General features: G+C 39.3%; 1 protein-coding gene across 1 annotated transcript in view; it reads left to right on the forward strand.

The window, feature by feature from the left end:
- LOC107738341 (zinc finger homeobox protein 3-like) overlaps positions 1-19,942 on the forward strand; it is a 235,323-nt gene that overhangs the window by 71,217 nt on the left and 144,164 nt on the right. Inside the window, exon 4 of the mRNA XM_016550084.1 lies at positions 1,355-1,741. The gene's annotated coding sequence lies outside the window, so the exon portion shown is untranslated. The remainder of the gene's footprint in view (positions 1-1,354; positions 1,742-19,942) is intronic.

The raw sequence follows: 19,942 nt of genomic DNA on the forward strand, positions 1-19,942 counted from the left end.
CCTTCTTTCATTTAACTGGCCATCTCAATTTTTGACATTGACAAGCACTGTTATACACCTCCTACTCTTACGACAAGCACTGAGGCAGACCAGCCTAAAACTTTTTGTCATCCAAACAACAAACAGAGCAGTATCAATAATATCAAATACTGAGGGGGACAATTTGGCCGTTTCTAATTATTGGCAAATACTGGTCCCCGTCATTGTCTATAGCGGTCATGGCCCTGGCGCAGAGACGGACCGGTGAGCGTAGACATAAACCGGCATCGAAAAAGTTCAGACCTCCACACCCCATCCATTCATCATCCATCTCGGAACCCCCTCAGCACCTCCTCCTTCGTCCCCTCACCAGCTTTCCTGCCTTGACTGCTTGTTTTTGTTGCAGTTTTAAGTGCCTCTCCCTGGAGCTCCTCATCAACAACTTAATAAGAGCTCTTGGGAACAATTAAACAACATCTTTAACCCTGCTCTATCCACAGAGGTAAAAATAATCATAAAAATGTTGCCAAATAGAAGAGACTCCAGGGGGACCGTTCAGAAATCACAGTCTGTCTCCTTCTCTGTCCTTTATTCCCTCAACTGAAGCCCAAGCAGCACAGGCGAGAGCTGTCAGAGCCGTAGCCTATGATAGACACATTTACTCTGCTTTCTATCCCAGCCCCATGTGGCGTTCCCCTTTGCTTTTCCCTCCTCCTTTTTTCTCTTTCAATGTTGGAACTGACATGTGAATAAATATGTACTGTCTAAGTGGCTTTGTTGTTGTGTATGAGAGATCTTCCGCAGAGTGCACAATTATGCATGTTATTACAGGAATATGTCTTGTTCTGGTTATGGGGGAAATTAAGTTTCTCCGGAAAATTTCAGTTTTTTTTTCTTCTTCTTCTTCTTCTTTTTTTTCATGGAGAGAAAGAGCCCCTAATGCCACAAGAGGAAAAATTACTCAAAGAAATGCATTTATTACTTAATGTAATCTGGAAAATCATACGGTTTTGTCCTGCAGCAGTAATAAAAATAATTATATATTAATTTTCCGTTCTCTAAAACAGCTTATTACAGAATTCAAAAGACTTGATAGAAGCCATATTGTTCTGTGTCCTCCCCTCCTGAAAGAGATTTAGCCGGCTCTTTCTCAGGGGCAACGAGCAAGCAAAGCGAAAAATCTGCACTCACTTATGGAGCATAACTAACAATGGCCTCACCTCCTCTCAGCTCTGCTTTATAAAAGGCAAAGTGTGTGTTTATACGTCTCTGTGAGAATCTATTAAATGTGTTTCTTGTTTCATCCTTTGTTCGGTCGCATGAAAGAACTTTTGCTGTAAATGTTAATAGCATGTTTTTTTCTTCTTATCCCTAGGTGGCGCTATCACTCCGAAAGGCTTTTCCACCGACTGTGGATGCTTCAAACCAAATCGCATAACCGGGTCTCGTAGCTTTGAAAAAAAACTGGAAATACCTGGAATTATAGGACTACATCATCCCAAGCCCTTGCCAAGGGACTGGATCTGAAAGCTTTACATTCCTCTTTACTTTCGAATATACCAACAGACCAAAAAAAAAAAAAAAACTGATAGCTTTAGCACTAGCGATAGATTACGGCCATCCACCTGCCATTGCACCAAACCTGCTGTGACTGCAAGGGCTGTGACCTTTCTGGCGCCCACTTCAAACGGACACTTGAAAAGAAGGACGCGGTCAGAGAGGGCTTCCGAGCGGTGGCAACTGAAACCAAAAACCCCATCAGGTAAGGCTGTGAAGTCACTTCTTTTCCTGCTGGCAACACCCCCAAAGCTCCTCGGGGGCTTTTGAAGCCCAGATGGACTCCCTGCGTCCACACCCACATAGGCGGCTTCTCCTCCATGCTGGGCCTACAGGAGAGCCCACTGTAGATAAAGGCTTCCCGGGTTTGAAGACTCAATCACCTGTCTGCTGCTGTAGGATTAGAGGGAATGTGTGCTGATTGAATTTGTTTGGCTCAAAGATGCTTAGGTGCAGGGAAATCCTGGAAAGCGACTGAGAAGGAGATAGATAGATTGATTGACAGGAAAGAAAGAGTGTACAGATGTACAGATACATGTAATCGTTGCATATTTTCGTCTACATAATGCAAGTTAGCCTGTGCTGCAGGAATATTCTGAGTTCAATACAAGTTGAACTAACACAAAAACCGCAAAAAATAATTTGGACTTGTCTTCCCTTTTCTTAAAAAAATACAAACAAGACAACGTATGCAAGATTATTTTAATGTGTTTATTAAATTGTTTACTAAACAATTCTGTAGATCCAATTTTGCAACTTCATTACAATGTTTTAAAATGTCCATAAAATGCTAAGAATTTAAAACAATACACTGGTTTTGACAGTAGAATGAATGTAGCTGTTTTTATAAACTTTCACATTTCAGCTTTTAAATTCTTTTCAGAAATGAGTTCCATTGAAAGTGTCTCACTGTAACTTTTTTTTAAATGAGGGACGAGTCGAAATTACTTTTTGCAGTAATCAACATAATGCCATAAATGCTGTCGATTGAGCTTAACTTGTATTAACCCAGAATATTCTTTTAATGCTTGTTCCTAGCATGAGAGTAATTTTTGCACGTCTATGATGAACAAATTTCTCACCTTGAATATGAATACTGATTTAGTTTTTAGTGTTCCCCTGACCATTTCACCTGCGGTCGTTGCCTTTTTATGTCTGATCTGACTTTTAATAAAAAAAACTTTCATCAGTGTTTTTAGAGATGATTAAATAATTGCTTTGATTCAAATAAAATCAGTTAACTTAGACGTTTTCACAATGAGTAGATTTTCGGTTCATTCTACAAACATTGCACAGTGTAGTTACAAAACAGCCACACAGTGCTGCCTGGGTGACTAGCATATTCGCGTGTAAATGTTAAGCAGTGATATTTTTGTTTTGCTAACATGACAGACACACATGCTCTTTAGCTGTTCAAAATGATGGTATTCGCTGCTCTCGGTGTAACCCTGAATGAAAGTAAATAGTGTTTATAGAATTAAGCATTTAAAAAGAAAAACAGACGGCCAAGGAGGCAGAACGCAAGACACTCAGGGAATCAGCCAGGTTCCGAGAAGAGAGCAGGGCCTTTGTTTGAAAAGTTCAAAGTAATTTTGCCAAATTTAGGTCATTTCACATTAGTACTCAGCGGGGAGCTGTCATTTGTGGGGAAAGAGAAAGCAAATAAATAAATAACCTAACAGATGGAGCACTGAAGCTTTTCGTGCATCTCGCTCATATATTATTAGCCAAAAAAATAAAATAAAGTAAAAAACACAACACTTCAAAGCATTAAGAAAAAAATCAACTCTGTTAAACTAATTAGCGACTTCGAAATGGGCTACGTCAAAGGTATAGGGTTTGAGGGGTCATGCACGCTCACAACAGGACAAATGTAAGTCAGCAGAAGTCATAAGCGGTGAACGCCCCCATCAGGAGAGCCAATCTCCCCCTCCTTCCCTCCACCCATCCTCCTCCTTTTTCCCCTCCATCCGAGAGCGCTAATGGAACAGTGCTCTTAGCCCAGGGCTCCGGCACCAGACCCCGCTCTGCATGAGGGATGTAGTGCACTGCGGCCGGGGTCGCTCCCTTTGTGCCGGCTCTCCGTGGCCTCGCGGTAAAAAGAGCCATGCATGATTTCATACATGAAAGATATATGTAATTGGACAGCAGCAATGCCTATACGCCATATTTACAATTCTAAACAGAGGATGGGAGAAGCAATTCCCTTTATCTCTCTTGGTCATAGTCTCTTTCTCTGCGAGGCACGGATTTCTGCATATCACAGAGCCCGTGATGTACAAAAATACATGAAATGCAGATTATCACACTTCTTATTTACTAGGGATGTAGTGCACTGCGGCCGGGGTCGCTCCCTTTGTGCCGGCTCTCCGTGGCCTCGCGGTAAAAAGAGCCATGCATGATTTCATACATGAAAGATATATGTAATTGGACAGCTACTTTCATTATGGATGAGTTGAATGTGTCATTTTGACACAGCCAAGCGTCGCCTCGGTGTCCTGTCTCGTTGCTAGATCGCTTGGACAAAAATAGAGGAATTATTCCCGCTGGCCTCGCATTCAGACTAATACCGTGGCGGCGATGCTGTCGTCCAGTTCCTGAAAGGGACGTCCCGATGCTTTGTTTATCCGTGGAGAGATAGCGAATGCATTTGTGTGTTTGTGGCCTTCATAATGCATCTTTAATAATGCAGTATAATTGAAATATTTGAGTTAGGAATAAGAATTTGGATTTTGCAAGACTAAATGGTTCGATTTAATGCTGGGGAACATGTATGTCATTTATTCCTACGTTTGCTTTTGTCTTTGCGTGGCAGGATCTGCTTTATGTGACATTTGACGTGTCTGTGTGGGTCGCATTGGGGACACACACAGTCGTGTTGTGCGGTGGCCTGTTTTTGGTGGGGTCCCTCCTGGAGTGTTAATGTAGTGCCAAGTTAAACACCTCTCTTGTTAATTGTCCTAACGAGCTCATGCTTTGCCGTGAACGGCTTTTTTAATGGCTTGTTTTATGGGCGTGTGGAGCTCCAAGGCCAGACGGGGTCTCCGCCGACCCTTACGGGGGCAGCGTTCATGTGTTACTGGCCGTGATGCACAGCTTGTCCCCTTTTTGACGTCAACTCTACCCCCACCTCTGAATTTTGCAGAAGCCCACCTGCCTCTGAGTCCTGGAGGTCACAGGGGCGGGGGAATGGCAGGGTTAAGCACCGTGCAACTATGTTCCAGCCGCTGTGGTCACTTGCAATTATACCCCAGCTACATCACCCACAAGACTAGTTGCAGGTTTTAGGCTTTGGCAGAATTTGCTGGTGCATGTTGCTCCACTTGGCCTTTTCCTTGATCCTCATATTAATTATTATTCTTGTAATTACTTACAAATTCAATTTATAAATTATGATGCTAAACACAGTATGTATTAAAAAAAAAAATGTAAGTTTTATTTGTATTTTTTTTCCCTTCATGATCAACATAATTAATGACACGTATTTTTAATCATTAGTGCTTTCTTTTTTCTTTTGCATAAAACATCAATTTCAGACTATCTTAAACTTAAATGTTATGAATAATTTATTCATACATTTATTACATTCATAGATTACTAGCAAATGTTTTGTAACAATGCAGTACACATTTTTCTTGCATGTTTTGTGTTTCGCTTTTTAGTGATTCAGACTTCCCACACATGCATATTCATCTTCATATTCAGAATTAAATATTTCATTTACATATTTTACACATAATTGTAAATGTTTGGCAGCATAACTGTTGAAATATATAGTATTTGTTTGAAGTCCAGCACACACACACACACACACACACAAAACAGTATATATTTATACTATTTCTAATTTTTAAGCTAACTATTCATGACATTTGGGTCATGAAATCACCGTATTTCTCGGTTGGAAACTCGGGGTCTCCGCTTTGAGATGAAATTATTTCCTGAGCAACGCTTTGCACATAATCCTGCCATATATGTCAGATGATAGAAGTGGGGAAGGCTTTTGACGGTGACCCTTGGCGGGAGCCCTACCTCTCTGTTGCCCTTCTGTGGCTGCTTCCACCTGCTATACATGAAACTTATGAGCCAGCTGTGGTTATGTAGGCCTAGATGCGCTTTGCTAAAAAAAAAAAAAAAAAAAAAACGCATTTGTAATAAATATGCGTCTTATATTGTTTTATGGACAGGTGGCCATATTTGTTTATTATTATGTTTCGTAGGAACTGGAATTGTTAAGGGTTGGATATTGTATGAATGTAGTGAAAGCGCAGAATTATTCCGTTCAAATGGATGTTTACAGGCCCGAAATGCGCACATTGCATTGCATCTATATACTACATGTTGATGTCGAGAAGCGGGAAGAACATCTTCACTTTTCTGCTGTTTTCTTGATTCTTGAGATCTGCTTTAGATCATTGTGTTGCAGTGCATTTCAAACTGGACAGTCGTTTTATTTCAGCCTGCGTTATTCTCTTACCTGCACAAAGATAAAATGGAGGTTGCAGAGAATCGGCGGTGTGAGGATGAGCTGCTTTGCAGTTGTAGCTCCTCTGGACGCAGACTTGCTCCAGGCTGCTTTTCTTTCTGATTGTTGCACGACCGTGAACAGATACATTTGTACTGCTTAACCGCACAGACAGTGAACATGGTCCGTTCCTGGATTTTTAAATGCGTATTTGAATGAGCTTCTGCTGTTTTCTTTAAGCTTATGCATTTATTGAGCAACATAAATTACTGTTTATGTGATTGTGTGCGCGTATTGCTTTTAAGAGCTCGTATTGTTCTGATATCGATACAAATAAATAAATAATTTTGCAAACAAAATACCGAAGTATATTTTGGATAAAAGTACTAATTGATAAGATTGTCGGTGGTGCACACACACACACACACACACACACACACACACACACACACACACACACACGGACGCACGCAGGTGTTTTATGATACACTGATATTATTCGATTAACACATTCGGGTTTTTCTCGGTATTTTTAAAGGGTTTTAATCAAATAGTATTTTTTTAATATTTTCCAATTATATCATCCATTTATACATCTAGACCTTTTTAGGCTGCTGAAAAGGTTTCGACTGAAACCGAGCCTAATAACACCATAAATAATTGTATCAATCTGTATGCAAATACAACTCAATGTTTTTAAATATCTTGTGCAGAAGTTCGTTGTTTTTTTATTTTATTTAATAATTTGTTTAGCTAGAATTAGAGTTCACATATGTTAATTTTGTTTTCGAATTACACTTGTTTGGGCAGTATCAGGTAACTTTAACGATCCATATCTGTAACACTGGAATTTAATTTAAGGATAAATATGAATTAATTTTAAAATATTTGCATAATTAATTAATCTAAAAGGTTAATGCGTAAAAACATTTTGGAGAAGCACAACATATAAGCTCTTTTTTGAAAATGTAATTTTTGATTAATTAGTGTTTATGAGGGCAAATTAAGTTTTTTTATAATTAAGATACGTTGACATTCATGCTGTGCGTTATTCAAAATGTTTGTCTTACAGTCTGCACAAAACAAGAACATATCTATTAGCAGGAACGTTCTCATTAATTAATTAATTTAGTAATTTATTTAAAATTGTTTTTTTATTATTATTAATTTTAAACAAAAAACATTGAAATGATGTGTAGCAGCACGTAACAAAAAAGACACGAACATATTTAGCCATGGACAACCTTTTGTTGTATTTATTAACGCATTCACTGAAATATTTAAATATTAGTGAATATAAAGTGTGTTTTGACACACTAAAAGGAACATATGTTAACATTTACCCCAGCGTAACCGAATTGTTGCTTTAATTAAGAGCGTCCAGCTCTTTTTCAGTCTCATACTGGACATATTTGTTCCACATGGATATTTTGAGATGCCAGGTTATAGTGTAACGGTAAAACATGCATCATTCTCATTACATGTATTTATTGACAGTACTTTTATTGGTTTTAAATAGTTAATTTAAATGTTTATAGTTCAGAAACGTTATCATTTACGGAGTTAGATGCAGTTCTACGATTAAACATTCTACATCACTACAATAACAAAATCATGTAAATAAAACAGCGTCTTTTTAACCATTATACAGTGGCATTTGAAATAAGAGATGGCATGTTTTCATCTGTATGTAAAAAAGAACGATGCTGTTCTCCTTCAGTTTGTCTTTAAGGTGCATGATAATTAATACATTCCTTTGACGCGCATCATATTTGATTCACTCACGTGTTTGTCATATCTGCGAGCTGATTTATATCATAATAAGACAATGTCGTTTTATCTGTGAATCTTGATGTTACACAGTCGTGAAATAATTTTGCAGTAAGTGCAATATTACTTATTCTGTCTTACAGCGTTTAATCATTTATACACCGCTGTTTTTTTCTGTATTATTATTTATGATTTCCATCATATCTGATTTTTCCTAGCTCATGATATTTTCTTTTTCTGCTTTAAAATTGGCCTCTTTTCAAAAACTCACACACAAAAAGGGTCTCCAGTCGTGCGCGCTACATACGATTCAACCATGGCTTCGTGCGTAAAGTTAAGATTTTGGATGAAGCCGGGTGAAATGTTAAGCAAGGAACCTAGTCATTCGCCAACAGACATTTACCTGTATGCATATGTGCTCGATTTGACGCAGTCCTGTGACATAGGACACGCACAGATCTGCTGCAGATGGCAGATAGGCAACATATATCCCTGACAAGGCAGGTTCATGTTGTGTTTGAGCCCCTTGGCCAGAGTGAACATAAGAGGGCGCTGCCATTGCACCTGGTAACACGTCCTGCCCCATGCAGCCACCCGCGGTCTCAGGCCGGACAATGCTCCTGTGCTGTCAATGCCATAGAGTCCCAGTGTGCTTCAGACCAGCCATGCGCCACAGCTCTCACCTCCTCTGCTGCTGCTGTTGCAGTGCATGCGCCCGTCGGAGGGCCCGTTCCCAAAAAGCCGCTGCTGTTCACCGGTGACTGAGTTAAAGTTGTGTTAGTTAACCATGCGGGAGAATGCTAATTAAGCGTCAGATTCTTTCATTAGGGACGCATGAGGATGGAACCCCTTTGATAGCTCTATCCGAATGCAGCTTCAACTTGTGTGCCTTCCATATTAATACAGTGGCAAAATCCCCAAATATATTTACATTTATCTGAACTACTATGTTCTTCGCTTTTTAATAAAGTTGCAAGACCGTTGTAGACAGCTGTCTTTATCTCTGAATGCTTTCGCCTGTTTTCATTTCCTTACGGCTCGTTGTTGGTCTTTTATTATTCAGTGGCGGCACACGCGGTGCATGAGGGTGAAAAGCACAGGCTGTCTTTTTGAAACGCTGAAAAAAAAATACAAATACATACATGCACATTGATTTAAATGTGTTTTTAACATTTTTGTCCTCTCTAAATTTGGTAAAACAATTCTAACATTTTTGTTTTCATCACAAATAGCAACGGATTGTGATTGTGTTACTGCAGTTTAGGGTTCATATGTGAAATTCATTGTTTGCACGGCGATGGACCGAGGTTTACACACACATCTCTAGTCAGATCAATCAGCATGTTCACCAGAGGGGTTGGCCATGCGTATTTGGATGTCTGTTCAGTCATTCCCAGTCATATTTAGGACAGAGCATTAGCAATTGATTGGACCTAACAGATAAAAAACACATTTAGTCTATATTAAAAGAGCATGCAAAGACGATTCTGTGTGCATCTGCTGAAGAAAACGAAGCTCAGGTGATATTTGCGTCCATAAATACGGCTATCAAGCGCCAGACAGGACCACACTGCATATTAAAATGTGCTTAGATTGGCCATGGCAGGTTACAAAGCGACAGACAAGCTCTGATTCTGTCCCTTTTCACGCACCGGCCTCTTATTATCTCACTGCCCCTCTAACTCTTCGCGCACTCTATTTTCCATCCATTCATTTTTACAATCCCTCTTTCCCAAGAGAGCAGGCACATCACAATCCTGAAGATCCTCTCAAGGCAAAATCCGTATGCATATCAAACATATCGACGTTTTATTTTGTAACTTTTCATTTGTCTCTTCTGTTTTCTTCCGTGACGGAAGTTAGTTCCTGCGAACGTGTAGTCCTGCTTACTATTTCATATATCTCTCCATTTGCGCGTCAGCAATATAAAAATATATGCTTTTAAAACTAGAACTTACATTTAGGCTATGCGAGCACACACACGGACACCCACGCGCTATCCACGCACATACAGCAGCAACTGTCACGTCTAGCCTATATTATTGCACGAGGCCAGAGTGTTTAATATTGCTATTGTTTGTATAATGCATTGATAGCCGTATTTGATAATGCTTCGGTGCAATGGATTTCATAGAGGCTAGGTGTGTTTCCTTGAAACTCCCAAAGCGAGTTCCATACTGACTGCATGCTTTCCAGCATGTTCTCTATAATATGACATGAGATGGAAATAAAATAAAATACAATATTTATTCTATTCTACATATTTATTAAAACATACAATATTTTACTGGAATGTTAGTACATTGAAATATTACATTTCCTCTGATAATAATTATCAGAATTATTTATTCTATAGCACGTTTATGACAACTTCAATACGTAATCCTAAAATAATATACACACAGCAATCAATTATAATCGTGCAGAACACAATAAACTTGTAATTATTGTTTGACATACAAATGCTATATATTGCCTAATGCGACAGTAAATGATAGCACGGAATTTGGCATCATGTATTCTGAGAAACAATTCGGAAAAACAGATTGTCTTAAAAGAGAAAGAGAGAGAGAAAGAAAGAAAGAAAAGAAAGTTACAAAAAAAAAAAAACACTCAACAACTAAAAACTGATATATGATCATTTTCCAATAAACATTATGCAATCGATAAAAAGAGGTATTTGGCCCCTTAGAGTTGTCAATAGCGAAAGTAGCCTAGTCATTGAGAGGGAGAGAGGAATTGTCATTTCGTTAGTGAGAATCAACAATAGAATTATCATGAGAAAGGACACTGGCCTGGGCTCGAAGGTCGGAACTGGGATACACGCTTTTGATTCGGGAAGAGGACGTTTTAAATGACCACCAAGAGCAGGAGAATTGTTTTGGGGCAAAGTGAAAAAAGCAAACCTGTGGAGAAACCCACCGATCTATACTACAGTTGTTACTATTGATCAAATGTCACCTCTTTGAACGCACCGCGCTTGAAAGTTACACTACTTATCGAGAATTATTTAAAAAAAACACACAGCATGTAACGCGTATCGTGTCATTTTTATCGCCGCTGACTGTTTAAGGAGCGATTTACATGCTATGTAAATGTCTAACTAAATAAACATGACTTGTGTTCAAATGCTCTATTTAAATTCTATTTAAATTGTAATAACACATGAAAAACAACATATTGAGCTGTTTATTGCTATAACATTAGATAAAGTATGTAAAGTGCAGGAAGGAAAAGGTTCATTAAAGAACTTGTGATTTTTACATTGCACTCTCTTCCCCTACTGTCTGTGAGTGTGTGAGAGTGAGGAGAGAGAGAGAGAGAGAGAGAGGAACAGAAACAGTACATTTCATATATTAAAATTGTTCATAAAATCTATACAGTGCTTTTTGGTTCACCTTTCTATCGAGTCTACTCTAAAAGATAATATCTAAATAAGCATCTCTTATCATATATTGCTGATCGTCTCAAAGTGAATAAAATACGTAACCTACATCGCGTTTGACTCTGACAGGAATTATATGAATTTGTCCAGAAAAGCTAAAAAGAGGGAAGTGGTTGTTTTTGCGCTGTATAGTTTTTGCACAGTTTTTCCTCGCATTCGGTTGCAATGTCTCGATTCTTCCTCGTGCACTCATCTCAAGATCCAGCATGATGGGACAGACCGTGAACGTAAATACAGGCAGTATATCGAGGTGTTACTAGCCTACGACAGACAAAAGTCCAATTTCATTTATTACACCTAAAAATTATTATACGTAATAACGATTTTACAAATGTTATGTTACATGCATATCGTGTTGCTAACGTGTAGTTTTCAGAAATAGTTTAGTTCAGAAAATGACAATACTAAAAATACAGATATAATCATATATCACGTAACGTGCACGCTGAAATGATAACATTTAACACTGCACAGTGTTTTAACAGTTCCTGTGTGCATCTATACAGAAGAGGACAGACCGTGAACGTAAATACAGGCAGTATATCGAGGTGTTACTACGACAGACAAAAGTCCAATTTCATTTATTACACCTAAAAATTATTATACGTAATAACGATTTTACAAATGTTATGTTACATGCATATCGTGTTGCTAACGTGTAGTTTTCAGAAATAGTTTAGTTCAGAAAATGACAATACTAAAAATACAGATATAATCATATATCACGTAACGTGCACGCTGAAATGATAACATTTAACACTGCACAGTGTTTTAACAGTTCCTGTGTGCATCTATACAGAAGTTCAGAAGCTCATCTTTACAAGCAGATTTTAAAAAATGATAGCCTAATAATAAAGGTGTTTATGATTTGCCAATACACACAGTGTGTATTAGCCTACTTTTTGTCACTACTGTTTTCGGCATGTTTTAAAGTTTGTTATTCACTATAAGTGCATATACACTGAAACAGGCTACTAAAGTATTTTGCTTATTTAACATCTGCACTGATAACGCTTCACAAAGAGTGTTGCGTTATGTTATTGTCCACATAAAGCCGTCTTTGTTTCACTTTTGCCTGTTCTAAAAGAAAACAAAAAATCTAAACAGTGTTAATCCTGCCATAAGATTTTTGTTTTATTAAATGCGAGGCATCTGAAGGTGTGACGAACTTGTTGGAGTTATACGCGCACTAAAGTTGGCGTTTTCGAGGTTATAAGTGCGTTATTTTATTTCTTAAACATACTCGTTTTGATTCCTAAATCTAAAACTAGCGTCTGGCGAGCAAATAACACCGGCGAGAAAACACTGTGCAGCAGGGGCTCCGCGCGCGCCTCTCCACTATTAACTTTCAGTGTCTTCCTTCTCATCCAACTCTTACTTTGTGCTGTACTTAATTCCATGTTTTCAAGTCCCGATCACTACTTTCCTCTTTATCGTTCTCCTTCCCGATCACTACTTTCCTCTTTCTCGTTCTCCATCTATCCATCCATCCCTCCCTCCCTCCTCTATCTCCCTCCTCCCTCTCTCTCCTCGGCTCTCTGCTGAATCTTATTGATCCAGAAGGTGGCTAATTAGCCCTTCCCGTCGTGCCTGTGTAATGAAGCACATGCGCACTGAATTAATCACAGCCATTTTTTGCAGGAAACTAATTAGCAGGAATAAAGATCCAAAGAGTTTTTTTCTTTTCAATCATCAGATCTCACTTTCACCTCTTCCTCTCTCCCTCTAACACAAGACTCATCGCCTGCTTTGCATCCAAATTATTTTTATATTGCCTTTACAACTAATACTCCGGTTTTTTACTCTCCGCAACAACAATGATCTTTCTTTTACCATCATCCTAAACGCAAACTGACCAAAAGGGACTGCCTTGATGGGATCTTTAGCGAAAGCGTCTCAATACTGGATTAAAAAGCAAGGATCTCAAAGCGGCAGCCAAACATTGTAAGTTGTAACTTTGCTTTCTCTTTCTTTCTGTCTCTCTCGTAGCGTTACGATTCCCTTTAGTTTCAATAACAGACTAAAGCGATGGCTTTTCGGGATTTCGCCGTATCAGCCCCGGCTTTGCCTAGCCTCCTAGCAGGAGGATAAAGAACAGATCGCGAGTTATTTTCATGCAAGTTGCTTTTATTTGCTGCCGTTTATTCGTATCGTTACCTGTGTTTACATCTGGCTTCGTCCTCGCTCTTCTCATGATTGGAAGAAAAGAAAAGGGCAAGACAGCGATTCCTTTTTCCAAACAGTTGGATTTAAAACACACTTCTGCACGTTCATGTATTCACACGGGTCACAAAAGGACCGAATAGTGTCAAGAAAGAGGTTTTTGAGAGGGTGTCGATGTGCGAGGCTGCTGGGAGAGGAGCGGGAGCTCTGCGCGATCGTAGCCGGGAGAAGAGCGTCTTAGTCCAGCCTCCGAGTCCGTCCGCGTCCGCTGAGCGGGAAGCGTCGCCCGCTTTTCAATTTTTTACACCGATATGCTCGTTCGTCCTCTACTTTCATTTCCTCTCTCATTTTGCGAGCAAAAATCCTCAACATTGCGCCCATCGTTACTTTTTAGTGTCCCCTCTAGTGTGGATTTCTCCGCCCTTTGCTGTGCATTTCAGTTCCTCTGCTTTTTCGCTCCTGTCACTTTCGCCGTCTTTTCTCTTATTTTTTTTTTTCATTCCAGACGACGTTAAAGTTGTTCTTTGCTGCTTCCCAGCCAGAGTCACATGCAAATCGATAGGCATGTGTGTGTGAAATGCGTGAGAGTGTTTAGGGGAGTGTGTTTGGTATAGAGACGGGTCTCAGGAGCGATTCAGCCGGAGCTCACAGAGCCCTAAGAGCCGCGCTACACACACAGCGATTACGGCGAATGACGTAAAACTAAAAACCCACGCTTACGGCGTGAATTTGTGGATCTAAAAATCAAAACAATGGGATGAAATGTAATTTCGACAACAAAGACGATGAGAGTAAAATCAGAATTACGTTTTAGAACTTGCGTACGTTCTCCCGAGGAAGAAAAATAGAACGAAAAAGAGTTTTCAAATTATAAACAACGCTAACAACTTCGCCTCGCTTAGTTTGAACTAGCTTAAACTATTGAGGCAAAATTGCCCCCACAAATAGACGAGGGGCTCGAATTTTAATGAAGCCAAAACTTAATGAAGACCACAGGTGTAGCATGAATTAAAAAAAAATGGAAATGGGGACTTAAAAAGTAGCGTGAACGAAGAGCTATTGAGAGATAGATAGTCCTTCCAAGGTATACAGACAAGAACAAACGGAAATGTGGATCCATAACAATGATACAATGTAGCCCACAGTGAGATAGAAAAAGGAGAAAACTGAAGAGATGCAATGGAAGGACAGACAGACCCAGAGCTGACTGACTGCTTGCGAGCTGCTCATGGATGTGCAGGGTTGGGGAAGAAAGAGAGGGGGAGGTTGAGAGACTTGGGGTCAGACGGCAAGAAACAAGGGAGCAGGGGTCACCGAGTGAGTGGAAGAAAGATAAAAAAGAAAGAGAAGGGGAAAACCCAACATTACCAAGCCTGTGAAGAGTGGGGTGGGTAATGTTGTGGGGTCACACAAACAATACATCGAGATTGTGGGGGTTAGCAGGACTATAAAAATGTACCTCAAGTTTGATCAACAAAAGAGCAAAAGTGTCCGATTTTGCACTAGGAAAAAAGTCTGAAGTTTGAAGTAATGGATTATTATTATTTTTTTGTTGGAGAAGAGAGAGAGTGAGAGAGAACACTCATAAAGGAAGGCATGCATGCAAAGAGAGTTGAGAGGATAGACGGGGTCAAATAGCCACGGGCCATATCGAAGGAATCAGGGAAGAGGTCAGAAAAACACAAATCCCAAGACCTTTTTATCCTTCCCGATGTGTCGTAACAAGAGGAACCAGAAGCTAACGTAGGGACGACACACACTTGTTTAGGTTAAGACTCTGTAGTGTCTGGAAAGCGTAGGTTTTGCGTTTTTTTTTTTTTTTTTTTTACAAAGAGGAATTATTTCAACAGAATTGCAGAAATCTGTGTGTGAGAGAGAGAGGGGGGAATTGGCAGGAAAGGCCATTGTGTGTTTTCGTTATTATATTTCAATCTTTTTCCTTTTCTTAACCGTTTAAAAGAGGGCATAGTGGGCCACCTAGCTTCTCTGTTTTTAGGAGAGAGAATGAGGGAGGGAGGGAGGAGAAGGACAGATAAGTCAGGGGTTTAATGTCTCTCGGCTCCCTAGTAGAGGGGTGGCAATAATTACAAGCGTCACACAAAAAGGATATATAGTATAATTCAGATGCTGTGCATGGACTCTCTCTCTCTCTCTCTCTCTCTCTCTTGCTCCAGCTCTTCCTTATCCTTTCCCTTCCTTTCTCTCTCTCTTTCTCTCTCTGTGCTCTGGCTTTCACCATCACAAAACAAAGACAGCAGGCAAGGTCTTTGCCATCTCACTCTTCAAAAACTCATGGATAGGCTATTCAGGGCTAATCCTTTTGCGGACAATGATTTTGATGGCAGTTGACTCATTTCTAGGCAGTCATATTGTTTCAGTATTTGTTGTCTGTCTTGCCTTTTGTGTTTCGCCTGGTCATGAAACACTTTAACAATGTAGCGTTTAGTAACTCTAAAGTAACTCGTCCATATTCAAGCAGTGTAAAAAACTATGTTGCGTTGTAACACTGTCTTATTATAGGCTCTGAACAGATTTGTGTGCTTGTTGGGTTGCTGTAAGTATTTTCGCTGTTACAGAAAATGTCTGACTGAGTTGTGCATATGTTTGCGTTGTGGTTTGGCTGAAGGTTTGCATTGTCTCAATTCTTTCAGGCTTTTCGCAAGCCTACAGAAAGATACAGACAGGCGCTGTAGTCTGTTTATTTGTACCTGATTTGAAATAAAAGAATAAACTGCTCACCGTTTCTGAGATATAAAAGAACACAGACTAGAGTGTAATGATTGATTTTTCACCTTAGTTTATACGTACATGTGTCAGATTTTTTGTACGTTTAATTTAGCTTTAAGTTTAGATGTAAGGACATTGTGTTGGATGATATAATGTTTTTGATTTACTTCAATCTTAATTGATGTAGTTTTCTAATTATAATTTGATAATAATTTGCTGCACTCATTTGTACCAGAATGAATGTTAAATAAAAACTATTTACTTGTATTACAATTAATGTATTAACATTTATAACTATATTATTACAATTATTATTATTTCTGTTGTTCTTGCTGTTTTTAAGAATGTTGTTTAATTGTAATTTTGCAGGATTTTTATGCTGTTCATTTGATACTGTTGCTAGTGAAATTGCTGGTTCAGCAGTAGATTTGCTATATTTGCTTTCTTTCTCTTTCTATTTTTTTTCTCCGGTGTCTTGATTTCTAGTCACTTCCTCTTACAACAACAATTGTACATATTGCCAAGTGTACTCATCCTGGTCATGTATGGTGCATGAATGGAGATGCTTGATGACGAGATGGCGTGCCGTGTGTCGTATGAGTGTGTATGGATATCGTTGTGGAGATATAGGGCAGGGGGAGACTGTGCTTTCCTCTTTACCCCTCCCTATTCTCTCTCTCTCTCTCTCTCTCTTGCTCGCACCCTTAGGGAAAGCCTCAGTGATGTCCTCAGTGGAAGAGGGCCCTCTTTGGGTCAACATCAATGACAGGTTGCCTATGAGTATACTGCATGATAATAACAGTAATATTAAATGTTTATACATTTCATTCTCATTTATTTTGTAATCACTATTGTACTATTAAATATAAATTATGCATTAAATTTAATATTTATCTTATACTGTCTTATATTATCTTATTTTGCACAATACAAAATATCACAGCTATAGTCAGCATCAAATACACTGATATTTTTAAAAAAGGTTACACTTATATATATATATATATATATATATTGTAGTAACAAAAAACACACCGCTTAGAGATGGTCCAATGTGAAGGTGAAAGCGGTGTGTGTATATGTGTGTGTGTGTGTGTGTGGAGAGGAGCCGATCTCTGTCACGAGTTTTCCATTAATCCAGTCGTGCCGAGGAGGCACGCAGAGAAAGCCCAGCCACCTCCATTTGCTGTAGGGCTTGGATTGTGTGTGTGTAAATTAGGTTAGCAGGAGCACTGGGTCTGATTACACATGATGGTTTTGAATATGCAAGCCTGTGCAGTCAGGACCAGTTCTTCCAGTCGTCCCATAATGAGGGGGAGGACAATGGCGTACGTGTCAGTGCTATCATTAAACCACGGACGGGGGTAGGCTGAGCGTGGGTGGGGAGGATGGTCTCTGTGTGTGTGTGTGTGTGTGTGGAGGGGGTTCAGGGATAGTTAGGTACGCTATACCTGTGTAAACTCAGCTTTTACCACAAGCTCAGCTCAAGCCTCGGTTTCACCTTTCAGACGGTTGCACTGACTGTCTGCATGTTTCTTTCTGCTTCCTCTTTTTTCCCCCTTCTCTTCTTTTGCTGTTTTCTTTTATTTGTTCCCAGTGAAGTTGGCAGAAATGTCTGTGGCTTGCTGTTTCACAATATGTCATGTTAACTGTCTCCAAATCATTGCGGTGGAGATTTATGATAGAGAAAATATGTGTGTGTACATGCGATTGTGTGTAATGCACATCTCATCTGTTTTTTATAATTTTTTTTCAAACACATTTTTTCCTGCTGTTTTCAGGATCATTTCTGTTGTGCATATATACACACATGTTATAACAGCGTGATTTAACTACCACATCCAAACTGCTAAATAAAGTGTTTTTTATTTTTGCTTTGAATGGAAATAATGTGCGACAGAAAACAGAAGGCGAGAAGCAGAAGTCCTCACCTGATCTAGTGGATCCTGTGCTGTTTATAGACAAGGCCAGCCCTGAAAAGCAGATCTATATATGTTTGTGTGTGTGTGTGTGTGTGGAACGGCGACAGGAATTCCTCTTTTATTGCGAGAAGCTGCTTTTGCACATTTTCCGTTGGTCAGGGAATATTTTGAGAGACAGACGTAGCCCTCAGCATTTGTCATTCACAGCTAATGCCATGAGGAGGACGCACAGTGCATGCATTTCACAAACTCATGTGAAGCAAAATAGCTAATTTATGAAAAAAAAAAAACAGACAAAAGATTGGTGCCATTTTTGTGTATGCACTGTCAAATAGTAACTGAAGAAATGGAATTGATATTTGCATAAATATATAATATGATCCAAAAGCAGATGTTATCTCAGGGTGTTTTTGCAGTGGTACGCCCCCATGTGTGTCGTGTGTGTCTGTGAGGGTAAATTCTAGCCTAGTAGCATGGCTGCACAGGCGCAGTGTTATGGAGGCCGTGGGTAATAACAGTGTAGCCGGCCACTGGAGCCGAGGCTAGTTTCAAAAGACAGCTCCACGTTCTCCAAACCAGAGATGGACCTGCTCTCCCCCCTCCTTTTCGTTGCTCCCCGGAGCCCAGCGTGCGGCCCTCTGCGCTGTCGCTTATCATCACAAAGAGGCAGAATGCATAAAACATGGAGGACACACAGACACTGGCAGCCCAGGTCGCCTTTCTCTCCATGCAGAAACAAAGCGTGAGGTCCTGTGGCCTGTGACTTTGACCCGATCCTTGCCTTCTCTCTCTCTCTTTCTTTCACTCTTGTTCACTCTTTCATTTTTTCGATCACTTTCTCAAGTGTGCACACTTATTTTTGTGCAAATGCATGCATGCGAGGGTCTTACAAGTGTCATTTTCAAAAGAAAAGTCCTCTTTATACACATAATAAAGAATGTTTTTATTAAACATATTTAGAGACAAAAATGTTAGATGAATATAGCCATAAATATGATATATTGATCAAATCATTCTTATGTATTATTAAATAATTATAATTACCAATTGTTATAAGAATAAAAATTTTAAATAGTAAATACAGTATAATTTACAATTCTCAATTCTTATTTGACTATATATATATATATATATATAAAACTTACAGAATGTTCTAAAATTCGAATATTAGAAAACTCTGCTTTAACAGCTATTTTTATGATATGATAATAGTATGATTTGTCGATAGTGCTTGTGTGAGAAGCAGACTAGTGCGGTGGTGGAGGCCCTGAGAGCATCTGCAGATGTCATTTTTCCAGCGCATTTTACGCTTAGCACGGCATGTGATACAGCCAGCGTTAGCCTCGGCTAGATTAGCACCATGACATGAAAACAGACCTAGATTGAGTGTGTGTGTGTATGTGTGTGTATCGGTCGAGGAGTGTCGCTGTATTATGCTCTCTCTCTCTCTTGATTTCGTGGCTGTGTTAGATCACAGAATGCAGTCATTTGTTGCATTACTGCTGCATTTAAATGAATTTATTCAGCTACTTTATATGTTGCAATTTTTGCATTCAAATGCAAGAATATTTGTAGCCAACTTTAAGACTTAAATAAGACTGATATGTTATTCCATATGTAAATGTGAAAATATTTTAAAACTTAAAATTGCATTGCATTTTTTTTCATTTTAGGCTGCATATTGCTCAGCAGTGGTGTTGTTGGACATATAAATAGATTTTCATGAAACGTGCAGCACATTTTTTTCCTGAGTGACAAATCGGCGAGTGTGCTTAGATCATTTGCAACTGAGCGCCGTGCTGCATGCGCTGTCAGTAACGTGGGCCGTTTCTGTGCATGTGAGTGAGTGATCGACAGCACGCGTGCGTGTGTGTGTGTGTGTGTGTGTGTGTGTGTGTGAGGGCTGCAGGAATG

This window comes from Sinocyclocheilus rhinocerous, unplaced genomic scaffold (assembly GCF_001515625.1).
Source record: "Sinocyclocheilus rhinocerous isolate Xijiao unplaced genomic scaffold, SAMN03320098_v1.1 scaffold1065, whole genome shotgun sequence".
NCBI lineage: Eukaryota > Metazoa > Chordata > Actinopteri > Cypriniformes > Cyprinidae > Sinocyclocheilus > Sinocyclocheilus rhinocerous.